At 37.5% G+C, this 16,041-nt stretch overlaps 1 pseudogene; it reads right to left on the bottom strand.

Moving 5' to 3' along the window:
• Window positions 1–3,721: 3,721 nt before the first annotated feature.
• Window positions 3,722–4,385, bottom strand: LOC107001263 (annotated as a pseudogene).
• Between the last annotated feature and the right edge of the window lie 11,656 nt (window positions 4,386–16,041).

Here is a 16,041-nt window from a genome sequence, read left to right as displayed (position 1 = left end):
TAGAGACATTTTCTCTTTTTTTTTAAATAAACAAAACTTATTAATCTATTCTTCTTCACAATTAAATATTTGTGCACTTTGCTCCTTTGATCGACTCACTGACACCATTTCTTATGTCATAAATCGTGGTATGTATTTTTAATGTCATTAATCTTTCTTATGTTAATAAGGATAAATGATAAGATGGAATAATTTTCATCTTCATTTACATTATTAATATTTGTTACTACGTGATCTTGTATTGAAGATAATATAATATTTTTATTTAATAACTAATAGGTATTTAAGTATTAATTTATAAACTCCATGATACTAAATTCCCGCAGAAGCACGGGTAATTTACTAGTTAAGATAATAAATTTGAAACTTATATTACATCATAAATAAAGCATAATAAAATTTTTTATATGTGTTTGTATGTTTTATGTTATTAGTACATATTCAATTATGCTTTATTAATAGTGCAAGGATGGGCAAACTATCCAGTGTACATATTAGTCAATTGGGCAAATAGATAAGTAAGTATGAACTAAATAATGTCGTTACAATAAAAAAGCGATTCAAAATCTACATTAAATATCAGTAAAAATCAAATATGTCGTATATCATCCATTAAAAAGATATGACATAAGTACTTAGTTGTTTCTAGCTTCGAAAAAGTAAGAAAAACATATAACTTAATCAATTGAAAAACTAAAAGAGTTTTGTTCTAAGATTAAAAACGATTTTTGATGTTTTCCACAAAAATCAGGAATGAACAAATACTCAATGGAAAATAGCAAAAACCAACCATTTTCTTCTTGCGGAAGGGGCAAGTGTTCTGGATCTTTTTCCACTCTTTGGGGAAAGCAATATTGTGTATATGGCCACGATAGTTTCTTGCAAGCTCTTCCTTATCAAAATTGACCCCCAAAGTCACAGTAAAAAACATTAAGTTAGCTAAGAACCTCATCATTAATCGTTGTGAACTTATTATCTATAATAATCTGTTACTAGCTTTGCTTATATTTCTGTCTTTTCCCAAGAACTTGGACACCTATGATATCTTTTATTCTTAAAGTCGTTATCACATGTAACTTACTATAATATACGGGTAAGGTTGAGTAACATTACAAGGCGGACTATACGCTTTCAAAAAAGCCTTTGCCCTAGGGGGACTCAAATTCTTTATAAGAATAAACTATGTGATAAATTTTTTATAGAAAATTAATTATTTTTTGATAAAAATTATATTTTTTTTAAAAATAAATTATTTTATCCACTTTAAAATCTTTTGTACTTTGTTAAAAATAAGAACTAAGAGTTAAAAGTGTTGAGCAAAGTGAACTTCAAATTATTTTTTATTTCATTTAAATTTTATTTTCAAACATTACTCTAAGTATATTAAAATGAGGTATACCTAGTTATCAACTTTTTTAGTCAAATTCTATGATTATAACTCTTATTATTATTAAATATTTATCAATTTATGAAATATATATTTATGTTAACAATACGTGTAATAATTTTCTCATTTAAAGGATGTTTTTCAACGTTGAGGTGATAATATCTTACCTGAACTAATAACTAATAAAACAATATTAAGTACTAATATATTTCATCTAAATAGTGAAATTTTAGAAAAAACTAAACTTGTATACGAAGTGTTTTTATATTTTAGACCTCTAATTAAAATTAAACTTTAGACCCACAATTACTTTGAGTCGCTCTGACTCTCAAGATTTTTGCATTAACGCATTCCACGTCAGGAACTCTTTAATATAACATCCAAAGAATGCTTTTCTGGAAATTATAGTAAACCCAACTTTTTAATGAATTGGACATTGAGTTTCTTGTATAATAAATGTATGATCTACTATTGGATAAATCAGTTCCCAAATGGGATCATCATCATAATGTGCATCATCTCTCTTGAACATTTTATTTGTAGAACCATACAGATCTGTCTCACTGATGTTCCTCATCTTGAAGAATCTTCAGCATTGCACTATGTTGTGACACAAAACAATCTAGATCTTGTCCGACTCGCTCTCTCTTCTTACCTCTACCTTTTCCATCAGTCCCTGTACTAGCTATGCTTCTATTGAAGTCTTTTCCCATGTAATTGGAAAACTTTGCCTTATTTTCCTCAATACGAATATTATCACATGCCTCTACTATAATATCAAAGGGGAGGCTGTTTCTTTGGATTTTGGCATTTAACTACATGTCCTCTTTATTAAGGGAGTCAGTAATATCACATCAAAAGAATGAGTTTCTAGATTTGTTGATAAAGTCAAATTATTTAATGAATCAACCTTTGACGAATTGTGTTTATATTTATCTCTTACCTTTTTATCATGTAGTGCCTTGAGCTATTACCTTATTATCAATACCACGAAATCTATCCATGCATTCTTTGATTTTCTTGGAGTATTTTTATTGTTTGCAACTTGAATTCCTCACCTCTAACATATTCTTTGTAAATATATTTTCAAATGTCTTTTGGTGATGGGAGAAATGTAATTAAAAAATTTGTTAAGACAACTACAACAGAGTTTCTTTCGTTGTCGACTTCATGATTTTCTTCTCCGTGTGACCCTTGATATGTGTTATGGTGGGATTATTTTGTAACAAATTAATTTCATAATCGTCTTCAATGTCTTTATTCCTAACGATCAAGGTCTTTCAAGTAATTTTCCAATATCATCTCGTAAATGGTAATTGAATTAATAGAAACAATATGAGTAATTCATGAAAAACTATTTCTGAAATCTATCTCTTCTCTCGAAGGTCCCTTCGGAAAAATAGCTCTAGATCCCACCCATAAGTTTCTGAAAGAAAATAAATTTAGCAACATAACGATTGAAGAAAAGTAGAAGGATAAATTATGTATTGAATTACACTTTATTTTATTGACTATCAAAAGATATATATTTATAGTCTAAAAACCAAACTTAAATAGAAATTAACTGCTAAATACTAGGTGTCTGACCTAATAGAACTATTGCAACTAATGTTTATAATTCTAAATTAATGATTCAACATATACACAAAAGATTACAAGGCCTTCAATCTTGATCCTCACCAGTATAGCTCATATGCTTTTACATTATTGTCTTGAAGAAACATCAAGAAAGCTTGAAGAGTGTTTGTATCAACTCTGGGATGCTTTTGAGTAAACTCCAGGATATTCGGACATGTGAAGTCGGGATTTACAATCCATCAATTGAGTTGGTGGACTCACAACCTTATCTTTGTCTGGAAAATGAAAGAAAAAAGGTGTTTTTCTAGGAGACTTGTTGAAAACAACTGCTCTATGTAAGGAACTATTGTATCTTCCATTTTAGGAAGCCTGCAACACAACAAACACTAAATATGCTACATTCAATTTCTATATCTTAGAATCCATGATGTATATCCTTGTGCGTCATGTGGAAATATCTTATAATGTTTTTCACCAAAAAAATCTTATTTGGTTAAGTGATTTCGTTATATAGTTGTAGTACGTAAATTTGCTTGTCATAAATTTTTTCGCCTATGTTTACCACAAAAGTAATAAAATTTTTACCAAAGGAGTGTCGTTCGTTTTACGCAAAAACCTGAAGACCGCTAACATAATATTGATGTAGAATGGTTCATGACTTTTGATCATAGTGAGGACTTATTTTTATACCGATCTTTGTTTTATTGCACTGGACATAATTGAGTCTCATTATGAATTCATTATCTTCGAGGAAAAAAGAGAAAAAAAATACATTTTTATGAAACATGTCTCATTATGAATTCATTAGTGGTGTTAAACATGTCATTCCAAAAAGAGGAAAAAAATACATTTTTATGAAACATACCAAAAAGAAATGTACGAGGAAAATTTGAATAAGATGAGAAATAAGATAGTCCATTGTCCTTACATGATTTTTAAAATATCCACCCGACATCCATTGGAAATACACTGAAACTATGTGAGATGAGCTTTATTTTGCAGAGTGTTCTAAAGAGAGTGTCTCTTTCCAAGGATGTTTTGAAGAAAACCTTCAAGTGAATCTACTGGCGTAACAAAAATGTTCACCAATTTTTTTTGAGATTTTTTTCCATAGAAAGGCATGTCAAAGAACATGTCGATATAACGATGGGCATTAGGGATGAGATTAGCATCAACTTTGTGGTTCACTAAAAGAAAGAAACCATGACTTCTACATGCTTCACCAACAAGCCTAGATGATTGTTGGGCGGCATCTGGGTCACTAGAGAAGAAACCACCTAAGTGAATAAGGGGAACATTAGATTCTTGTGCAACAACACTAGGTTTATTGTCGTATGTCTATATTAAATTTTTAAATAAATTTGAACTCATTTTCCATATGGGATGCGTCAAAGATAAATGGGCTTTCCTCACAAAGCATATGTAGCGACTTTTTCCCGTCATCATGGAAAAGGGAATAGAAAAGGAATTTGGGCAAGAAAGCTTTTGAGTCGTGACATTGATGAAATATTGGTGAGGTCAAGGAAACTCTGTTAATTGACGGGGGTTTTTATTATGAATTTGATCTCATCATTAGATAGCTAAGACTTTAAGGAGCATGTATGACTCCAAGGAATAAAATTTGGGCGAGTAAAATTCTTGAAAATGATCTTTAAAGGAAGAGGATTATAAAATTAATTCGATACAAAATAATACATTAAAGCACAAATCAAAAGTCACAAAGAAAAGAAAATTATGGAGTTCATGACGAAAGTAGCTTTGTTATTTGTTTTCTCAACAACCATTTTAAATAGAATTATAGTTCTTACATCACAAAACATGAAATTTCGAATTAACTTAGTAAATAAAATATTGGAGCTGAAGAAAGTGAAGTTGCAAAGAATTAAAGACTCCAAGAAAATCAAAGAATGATTGGATATATTGTTTGGTAATGATAGCAAGGTAAGATTTTTAGGAAGTAGATCAGAAAAAGTAAGACATAATATAAACAAAAGCATCCAAATGTTCATTCATTGAATATTTTGACGGATGGACAACGAATGAACTCGCCTTATTGCTACTTGCCGGACCAAAGAGGTAGATAATAGGAAAAGGATTATCAATATAGATTTAGTTTATACTATCTAATAGGCTAGTGGCGGTTGGTACAAAGTTACAACTTAGTCAAATATCGAATATGATTCTTAATATGAGGTAAAAATAAGGTTTCGTAATGAAACACATGTAGCCGGACTAAGGTGCGGAGTGAAATTCTCTTGATGACGGACCAAGGATTTAGATATACTTAACTTATCACTTTGAATGCAAGATACTAGGAAAGGATTGTCTTAGCTAGAATTACTGAGTTAGGAGCCTGTGGGGAACACTTATGCCCTAGTTACTCTCTTTACTTGATTAAACTTCCATACTTGAACCGGTCACTTTTTTACTTTAATTTAGTTAATTTATTTTATTAATCAAAACCCCTTTTAATCATTTATTTTCCGGAAATATTTGACTAATTAGAAGTAATAATAGAATAAAGTTAAATGTGAACCATTTTTCTTTTGCGAAAGATCCTAACTTCTAGTTGAGTTCTTTAATTGATGCGACCGCTTTTACTTCTTTTCAAGAGGTAAATTTGAGCGTATCAAATTTTGGCGCCGCTGCCGGGGAAAGTGACTTTTAGATTAACTTTAAGCTTATTTGTGAAGTTCAGTCAACATTTTTCTAATTTTACTTTTTCTATTTGTTTTTGTCTCCTGCAGTTCTAACTTCCTTACATGCCAAACACACGGAGTAGAGGAATACTCGTAATTGAAACTGCCCGAACTAGAGTGTACTTTAAGAAGAATTAATCAAAATTTGGGCATCCAAGGTGATGAGGTTGATCTACAATTTCCACCATTATTCGACGCTCGTGACCCTGTATTACATGATATTTGTGGGGAAGGTTAAATACGGAGACAACATCCCACTTCACACCCTCAAAAGTACTGTAGGGGCTATGAAATTAATGTAGACTCTGATGGACCACTCGTCTTGCCCCCTCTACCACACGACAACACATTTGTGGTAACTAGTAGTCTGGTGCAAATGATCCCTTCCATAGGTTTGTTTTCAGGGCCACCTTCTGAGGATTCACATGCCTAGATCGCTAAGGTAAGGGCAGTGTGAAGAAGTTGTGTAGGGAGGTATGATTCTAATTTGGATATAATCAGGCTAAGATTTTTTCCTCTCTCAGTAACGGAAGAAACTGCTATTTATTTTACTGAGCTCCCCTATAACTCAATATTCACTTGGAATCAACTGAGGGGTGCTCTCTTAGCACACTACTACCCAGTGTCTCAGAAAATTAACCACAAAGACAGAGTGAACAACTTTGTGGAACTACCGGGAGAGTCAGTTAGCAGTTCTTGGGATAGGTTCACTTCATTCTTGCGAAGTGTTCCAATTCGTGGCATAGATGCTGAGTCTCTAAAAGAGTATTTCTATCGGGGACAAGATGATAATAACAAAGCGGTGTTAGATACAATAGCAGGTGGTTCTTATGGGGAGTGTCCTTATGCCGAAATTGGTGAAAATTTAGAGAAAATCTCAGGAAATAAAAAAGCTTGGAGTACTAGGAAGTCAGATACAGGGAGAAACACCTTCTCAGTCCAATCCGCACACATATCAGTCGTAGATGATCTTCGTGAGGAGATGTCTCAAATAAGAACTGATCTTGGATTACTTTTGAAATATGTTGCTGGGGGTGCGGAAAAGGTAAATGTGGTGAACTACTTGCCTAAACCACCGCCGCCAAATGATGAATATTACTATGAGGTGGACTTCTATGCAGTGAATGATCAGACGGGGGGTTTCGACCGAACGCCCAACGCTCCAATCAGGAGTATTGGCGCAAAGGTCAATGAAACAAAGGTTGGAACTGTGGTAATTATCACTGTGAGGGTCATTATATACAGCATGGGATTATAACCACAATAACAACTTCAACCGGAGTAACTATGGTAACAGAAATGATAGAAGTGGGCCCTATGTTCCACCTCAAAATGGTGAAGTTTCTCCTAGGGATGGTGGAGGTAGTATGTCACGAGTTAAGGATATGATGCAAAAAATGATGAAGAGGTTTGATTGTAGTGATGAGCACACTAAAGAGTTAAGGAATGACTTAGCAGGTATAAGGCAGAAATTAGATACACATGCAATCTTGAGTTGCAAATGGCCCAATTATCTGCAACTTTGAACACACGGCCACCGGGCACTCTTTCCATCAATACTGCAAAAAATATGAAAAATAATGGGCATTGTTTGGCAATCATAACTTAGGGTGGTAAGAAATCCATTGGCCCACCTATGCCGTCTGGTGTAGAAAAAGTGATAAGAGATGATGATACATTGGTGGAGTTTAGTGGTGAGTTAGAAGATAAAATGGTAAAAGACGTTGCGATGCCCCAAAAGGTAACCCCCATGCCTAGACCACCACTCCTTTCCCACAAAGGTTAGTAAGAAAGACTGAAGTTGGTAAATACCGATGTTTTATAATGATGCTGAAATAACTTTCTATGAATGTTCCTTTGGTAGAAGTTGTTGAACAAATGCCCGGTTATGCCAAGTTCATGAAAGATTTGGCTACTAAGAAAAAAAATCAGTCACTTTTGAGGATGATGATAGAATGCAGCATTGTAGTTCAATTGCTACAAGATCTCTGGTTCAAAGGAAAGAAGATCCAGGTGCTTTCACTATTCCTTGTACAATCGGGTCGTTACATTTTGGGAAAGCATTATGTGATCTTGGGGCAAGTATAAATGTCATGCCCCTCTTGATTTATAAGAAGTTGGGTTTGGGTAACCAAAATCCCATTGCGATGAGACTGGTGACTGGTTATAGGGTGTGTATGGATTTACATAAATTTAAATGCATAGACTGCAAAACACCATTTTCCTATGCCCTTCATGTTTCAGAAGTTGGATAGACTTGCCGGAAAGGGGTGGTACTGTTTTCTTGATGGTTATTGGGGGTATAATCACATTTCTATTGCACCAAAAGATCAACATAAAACAACCTTTACTTGTCCATATAGGACCTTTGCATTCAAGAGAATGTCGTTTGGGTTGTGCAATTCACCCGCCACATTTCATAGATGTATGATGTCGATATTCTCCGATATGGTGGAGGACACAATTGAGATATTTATGGACGATTTTTCTGTTGTTGGGTACTCTTTTGAGCGGTGTTTAAGACATTTGTCTGAGGTTCTTAAGAGGTGTGAAGACTGCAATCTAGTACTAAATTGGGAAAAATGTCACTTCATGGTTAAAGAGGCTATTGTATTGCGTAATCGCTTTCAGAGAAGGGTATAGAGGTTTATCGAGCTAAATTCGAGGTAATAGAGAGACTTCCCCCACCTATTCTTTCAAAGGTGTGAGAAGCTTTCTTGAGCATGCATGTTTTTACCGGAGGTTCATCAAGGATTTTTAAAAAAATTGTGCATCCTTCGTGCAAGTTTCTTCAGAAAGAGTATAATTTTATTTTGATGAATCTTGTCTTAAGGCATTTGGTGAGTTGAATGAAAGGTTGGTGTCTTCACCTATCATTATTTCCCTGGATTGGAGTAAGCCATTTTAGGTAATGTGTGATACTAGTGGGGTTGCTCTTTGTGTGGTATTGGGCCAAAGAAGGGACAAAATCCTTCACCCATTTACTATTCTAGTAAAGCCCTAAATTAAGCGCAAAAGAACTACACCGTTACTGAGCAAGAGCCCCTTGCAGTAGTATTTGCTTTTGAGAAATGTTACTCCTATTTGCTTGGAAGTAGGTTTATAGTCCTTACTGATCATTCTGCTATGATATATTTGATCAGAAAAAAGTATGCAAAAACAAGGTTGATTCGTTGGGTATTACTATTGCAAGAATTTGTCTTTGAGGTTATTCATAGAAAAGGGACAGAAAATCAAGTTGCTGATCATTTGTATCGTTTAGAAGATGAAGCAATGAAAGAATTGGGGAAAAAAATTGAAACTGATTATACTTTCGTCGATGAGCATGTATTGGCCGCCTCTCAAGACTTTATTCCATGGTTTGCAGATTTTGCGAATTATGTGCTTAGCAATATAATGCCACTGGACGTGTCCTTTCATCAAAGGAAAAAGTTCATGTATGATGTAAAAAGTTCTTTTGGGATGAGCCATAATTGTATAGGAGTTGTGTCGATGGGATTACTCGGCGTTGTGTGCGAGAAGTTGAGATGTTGAGTGTTTTGGAGGAATGCCATTCTTCACCCGTAGGTGGACATCATAGTGGTTCCTGAACGCTCACAAGATCTTACAATGTGGCTACTATTAGCAAACTATTCATGAACATGCTCATGAGTTCGCCAAGGTATGTGATAGATGTCAAAGATATGGCCGCATTTCAAGAAAGCAAAAGCTCCCTTTAAATCCAATTTTTGTTATTGAGTTATTTGATGTGTGGGGTATTTACTTCATGGGCACTTTTGTGAGTTCTCAAGGGATGAAGTACATTCTAGAAGCGATTGATTATGTGTCTAAATTGGTAAAAGCTATCGCACTCTCAAATAATGAAGGGAAGAGTGTCACCATGTTCTTGAAAAAGAATATATTTTCCCTATTTGGCACCCCAAGGATATTATTAGTGATCGGGAATCCCACTTTTGCAACAAATTTTTTAAGGGATTATGGGAGAAATATGGGAATCGTCATTATGTGGCCACTCCTTACTATCCTCAAACTAGTGGGCAAGTTGAGGTGTCAAATTTGCCAAAAACGGTGAACGCTAGTAGACCGAATTGGTCAAGGAGACTTGACTATGCTCTTTAGGACTACTGGACAACATATAAGACTCCCATAGGTATGTCCCTATACAAACTTATATATGAGAAGGCTTGTCACTTACCGGTTGAATTAGAGCATAAATCCATGTGGGTAATGAAGAAGTTTAAAATGGATTGGAATGAGGCTGCAAAACAAAGGTTAAATTGGTTGAATGAAATCAATGAATTTCACCTAAAAGCATATGAAATTTCAGCCCTCTACAATGAAAAGATGAAGAAGTACCATGACCAAAAGATTGAGAAACACGATTTTATGTTTGGGGATTTGGTGCTTTTATTAAATTCTAGGTTGAGCTTGTTTCCGGGCTAACTCATGTCCAAAAGTAGTGGACCTTACTTGATCACCCAAATATTCCCTCACGGAGTGGTTGAGAAGGAATACAAGGAGGGTGTGCAGTTTAAGGTGAACGGACAACGAATAAAAATCTATCTAGGGCATGTTGAAACGGCGAATGAAGTGATCGAGACATAGAATCTTAATGAAGTTTGAGTAATAAAGTGTCCTTCGTTATGCAGTGACGTTAAATTAAGCGCTTGTTGGGAGGCAACCCTGTATGTATCCTCTATGCCGACTATAGTTTTTTTTTGACTTTGTAGTAATAGTTGCATTTTCGTTGTTTTTTTTGTTAGATGTTTTGGCTAGAGTATAATTTAGGCTCCTTATCCAAAAGTGTCTAGAAAATACAAAAAGAATAGCTTCAAGGGTTTTAAATCTTAAGGTAGCACATTACCAGAAAATTGGTCTGCAGATCTCATTGACGGACCCATCGACGGACCGTCACAAGCATCTGTCGTGTCCAGGTATGTTTTTACATTTTTTAAAATTAGGGCACCCATGATGGACCCCATGATGGATCGTCAAACCTGTGACGGACCGTTAACGGGGACTCATTGCATCAATACCCTCAAACCCGACCCGACCCGACCGATAAAAATATTAAAAGTTATAAAACCTTTTAACTTCCCACCTCTTCATTATAACCTTTTATTTCCCTCACTTCCCCCATTTACTTCCTCTTCCTCTCCCCAAAACACCTGATTCCACATCCCTTCCCTATTCCCCTAATCTTCACTCTTCCAATCTCCCTTCTTCTTCAAGTAATCTGCTGGTTGGAGTCAACTGTTCTTGTGTTGATCACCAGGGTTGTGTGCCTTAGTTTATTTTCATCTTCTCCAAATATCAGGTATGTGGTTCTGATCCCTAAATCATCTACATTTCTTTCATCTTTTCCCATGATTCATGCTTGGTTTTGTATGTTCTTCGAAATTTGACAACTAGTGCATGCTACGAGCTTATCCCATTAAAATAACATGCCTTATGACCATTCACATAGTAAAAAGAATGGCGGTGTTTTGTTAACTAAATCAAATGGGGGTGTAAGGTTTCTGATAATTGTTTCTGACCTAGGTTGACAGTCCCCCAAAATGGCATTCTAAAACCCCAGAAACTATTGCCTTAGGATTTCTAGTACGCTGGGTAAATGGGATAAAATTGTGTGTCGATAAGTAGGCATCCCCAGTTCTTTCACTAAAGGACAAAATGAGACCCCTTCGACGAATCGTCGTTCCCTTGACAGACTGTCGTTGGGTCTGTCCAACCAACTCCAGTTTATTTTCTCTAAAATTTCATCGACGACCTCTACAATGGACCGTCGTCCCCTCGACGGTCCGTCCTGCACAACCGTCATGGTTGTAAGAGAACCTATTTATAAGGGTGTCAAAATCTTTTCTAAGTCTCCAACGATGGACCTCTACGACGGACGGTCGTACTCTCGATGGTCTATCCTGCACAACCATCGTGATTGTCAGAGACTTTCTCTCTGAGAGTCTACTAAATTTTGTCTAATAGTTCATGATGGACCTTCATCACGGTCTATCATGCTCATGAAGGACCATCAACTACTACATCGTTTTGCATAGAAATTACGGCAATATTATTTCAGTTTTGGTTTTCTTTTTTTGTTTTCTTTTTTTTGCAAGTCCTATTTGTTTCTACTGGTACTAATTGTTGTTCATTTTAGTTACTAACACCTATGGAACAAAAGTTAGATTGTGTGTACGCACGACGGCGCTAAAAGTCCGTCGCCCCATTTGCCCGACTAGTCATTGGCTCTAACAAGGAGCGTGACCTCGAATATGTGCCACCAGGCACTGTCACTCCTACACGGGCTGCACGTACAACAAAAGCCACCCCCATGAATGTGGCGCCCGACGTAGTCATTGTCTCCCAGTTTGAAAAGGAGCGAATACTTACTAGCACGACTTCACGATCCGCTACACACTCTAGTGATACTTCCAGCTTTGAGGAAATATCGGTTTCAGAAAAAGTCTTCGGGTCTGAGGAGTCTTCTTCTACAGCAAGTGTATCCCAGTCCGACTCGTCTAAAGAGGCCGATAGTCCAAATTCCAATCCAGCACCATTGACTGGAGTCCCTGCCCCGCTTGTCGACCAACCCAATCGATGGTGTGCTGAGGGGCAATTTCAGGTGTACTCCGACGCCAAGCTTCTTAATGATAAAGGCGTCATGATCCAGACTGTTAACCTAGAGAGGCGAGTACATACGGGGAGTCTCCCAACCATACGGATATCCATGCACTCTAAACTAGGAACCGACTATATTTGACGACTCGTACTATTGGATGATATAGTGAGGAGTTGGTCAGAGATTTCTACGCCTTATATGTGGCGACTCTCTGATCCAGATTGATAGGAGGGCGGCCCCCGCCAAATCGGGTCCAATAGATCGCATCCGAGTCCGCGGGAAGCGGGTAGACATCTTATTGCAAGCGAATCGCCGGTATTTATACGGTGAGGAGGTTGATTCCACATGGACTCCTCTCACCGCAGAGTTTGACTATAGGTGGAAATTCGTTAAAGATGGACTGTTCTTGCGTGAGCTAGAGTTGAGAGAGACTACCAAGAGGTGGTTGGCCCAGTTTTTTTCCGTTGATGGAGAGGCTGGTGACTGGGTACTTGAGCCAAAGGGATCCATCAAGAAGGCTAACCTGACTTTCACGGCCAAGTTTCTGTGGTTGATAGTTTGCCACTGCCTTTCCCCCACTGCTTGAGATAATATAGTCACATGGGATCGCGCAGTTCTGATAGCGGGGATGATAGAAGGATTCGAGGTGGACTTCGCTTGGCTTCTACAGGCGGTCTTGCACGAGAGGGATTTAGAGGTCACTACTTCTTACCCATTTCAGTGCATGGTATTTGCGTTGTGCATGTCCGCATGTGTGCCCATTTGGCACATAGATCAGATCAAGACCCCTCCGTGCACTGTTTATATAGGCCTTATCGGGTATGAGGCCAATGAGTTGGCCCCACGCAGGGGACCCTCTAGGAGGTACCTCGCTTGGTGAGAACCTTGTTGATACAGTACAGCAATCCCAAGCGGCTACCCAAGATACATCTGAGCCTACTGACACGACCCCGGTCGAGTCTATCAAGGGTGGTTGCACCGCTCCGATCTCTTCTCGTTCGACTCCCTCGGCCACTCTGGTCCCACTTGCTCGGGTCCAAAAATTTGAGGCACAAATGACCACTATTCTACATCATATCCACCCTTGGATTCAGAAGTCTATTGTTGAGGCGGAGGAGTGCATGGAGAGGAAGATGGCCCCACACACGGAGAGGAAGATAATGGACGTTCATCAGTGCCTAGACGCTTTTGAGTTGCGTGTGCTAGCCTGGCCAGCCCCTCCGGTGAAGGTGTCGACCCTTCACGCTATTGTAGAGAGTCTGCGAGCGGACTTGCACACAATTCTACAGGCTAGGGTGCCCGAGTCTGAGGCCCTTTCTGCAGAGCCCGCCGAGGATACTTTTATGGCTGGCATATTCTCCACTGCAGCAGTGCCACCACCTCCACAATGACAACATGCTATGAGGCGTAGAGATCAACATGAGGATAAATCTAAGTCACAGAAGAAGGAGTCCCGAATGTTGGAGGCTGCGAGAAGAGCCTTGATATCTTATAAGGAGGCTCGTCAGTAGAGGGCTATTGAGATGGCTACTGGGGCGTCTAGCTCTAGAGTTATTGAGGCAGAGAAGAGAACTACTGATGGTGCTGTGATTGTTGATAGAGGCAATACAGAGGGTGTTGTTGATGCTGAGGAGACTACTTATGGTGTCCAAACTACAGAGAGAGGGGGTTTTGGGACACCGGACCCACCAGCTTGTTGACGGTGCTTTGCGCCTCTGGTTTTCTTAATCTACCAATTTATTATTATGGATTCTTTTATGCATTGGGGTTTGCATATATTTTTATTGGGGTGGGGTAAATGGAGAGTGAGTTCTAGGGTGAAGTTCGAGTAACCCAACTCACGATCCTCTTTTGGGGTTTTCTTGCATGTGTTCTTTTTCCCCAAGAGACTGGTTATTTTTATTTTTGAACCGGCATGTCTATATTTTATTTACATAGTATAACTCTTAAGCATGATGCCTAAAACAGAAATGATATCCCGATGTAATGAAAATGATGCATGACTAGGCATAGTAATTGATAAATGTGTGGCTCTAAGCATGACATAGAGATACATCACTACATGATCCAAAGTCTAAGACTCGAACTAGGTGTATGATAATCTGCTAGAGTAATGAGATGCCAAGTGCGTGTGAGTAAAATTTGGATACTCCACTGTTTGTACTAAGCTAGAACTTTCCTGGTTAGTCTTGCTAAAAGTAAGATGTAATAGACAATTAGGAAAGGACCATAGGCACTTGTTCAATATAGCGAAACTTTAGCCTAAATAACAGAAAACCGAATGAAATTAATACATTTTTTATCCAAATGATTTGAGCTTCAAATAGACCTTTCTTTTTCACCCCAACTAGTCTTTTTTGGGAATTATGTGTTGGCCCTAGTCCGCCCTTGGACATGTGCACCTCAGCTTATGACAAAAGCATAAATTGAGGGTGACTAATGCAAAAAACAACCTTATCATGGCCCTGACCCTACTTTGGGTATTGTGTACTTTGACTCATGGCAAAGCCATGAGTTGAGGGTGGCTATTATGAGGAATGCTCCGGAAAGTGGGGTATAAATAATGAAGAGAGAAAAAGAAAAAAAGTTACTCAAGTACAAGTTGAAATAAAAGTGAAATAATAAACAAAATACAACAAATACAAGCAAGAAAAGAAAAGAGACATTTACACAGAAGAAGAAAGAAGGGAAAATAGCAAGGTTAATGAATACAAGAAAAAGGGCGAAATAAAATGACGAAAAGGTAGGACGCCTAACCGATATATCAAGGAGGGAAACAAGTCACTAAAATATACCAAAATATAACCTACCTGATCTGAGCCTATGTTACAAGCTAAGAAAGTCCTATCGTGATCCTAAGAGTTGTTATGGGGAACTTAAAGTAGTTAAACTAAGGGCAAGCCTATGGCAATATGTATAAATGAATTCTGAAGTTATAATTAGGGCGAGTGTTGAAAAGTAATCCTTAAACTTAAACTGAAATTAATATGTGAAAAACGAGGATGTTATTTTGAACAGGGGACACGAGTTGCAATACCGGAAAATTAGCACCTAGGTGAGAGATCTAAGAGAATAGGTGTCAAGTTGTGGTGCGTTTGTGTCATGGTATGATCAAGATAATTCAAGCCTAATAGTAATAGAATGTAGGAACATTGTGAGAATAATCAGGATTGATAGCCAAACGATTGCGAATGTTAAATAATGGATACTCTTGTACAAAGATTTTGTAATGAGTCATAGTCCGTCGCTTGAGGACAAACAACAAATTTAAGTTGAAGGTGTTTATGTACCGTGGTTTCTCGGTTCTTTCAATGTCTTTTCCTTAAGTTCAGTGTGTGTCTAAAGACTTTTTGTATTGATTTTTAATATAGGATTCTCTTATTTTACAGGAAATCTGTCCAAAGGAGAATGCAGAGGATTTGAGCAGAAATTGCAGAAGTGACCACCTACGAAACCCAAGATGATCCGCCGTGACTATTACGGTCTGTAGGTGGCAGTGTAGAGAGAAGAAAATTGATGCAGAAGGAAGTTGGGGAAGTTTGACCAAGTATGAGACTACGGAAGCTCATGACGGACCGTCATAGCCATGACGATCCGTCCTGCATATTCATCGTGGTTGTGAGAGAGTAGTTCCAATACCCAATTACAAGAAGTTTCTGAGTGTTGTGGAATGGAAACCGCGACGGACCATCGCGCTTTCACCGGTCCATCATATATGCCCGTCGAGAGTAATACAATGTTTATGAAGAAAGCAGCAAAAA

This window comes from Solanum pennellii, chromosome 10 (genome assembly GCF_001406875.1).
Source record: "Solanum pennellii chromosome 10, SPENNV200".
Lineage (NCBI taxonomy): Eukaryota > Viridiplantae > Streptophyta > Magnoliopsida > Solanales > Solanaceae > Solanum > Solanum pennellii.
This window is presented reverse-complemented; position numbering and strand designations above follow the sequence as displayed.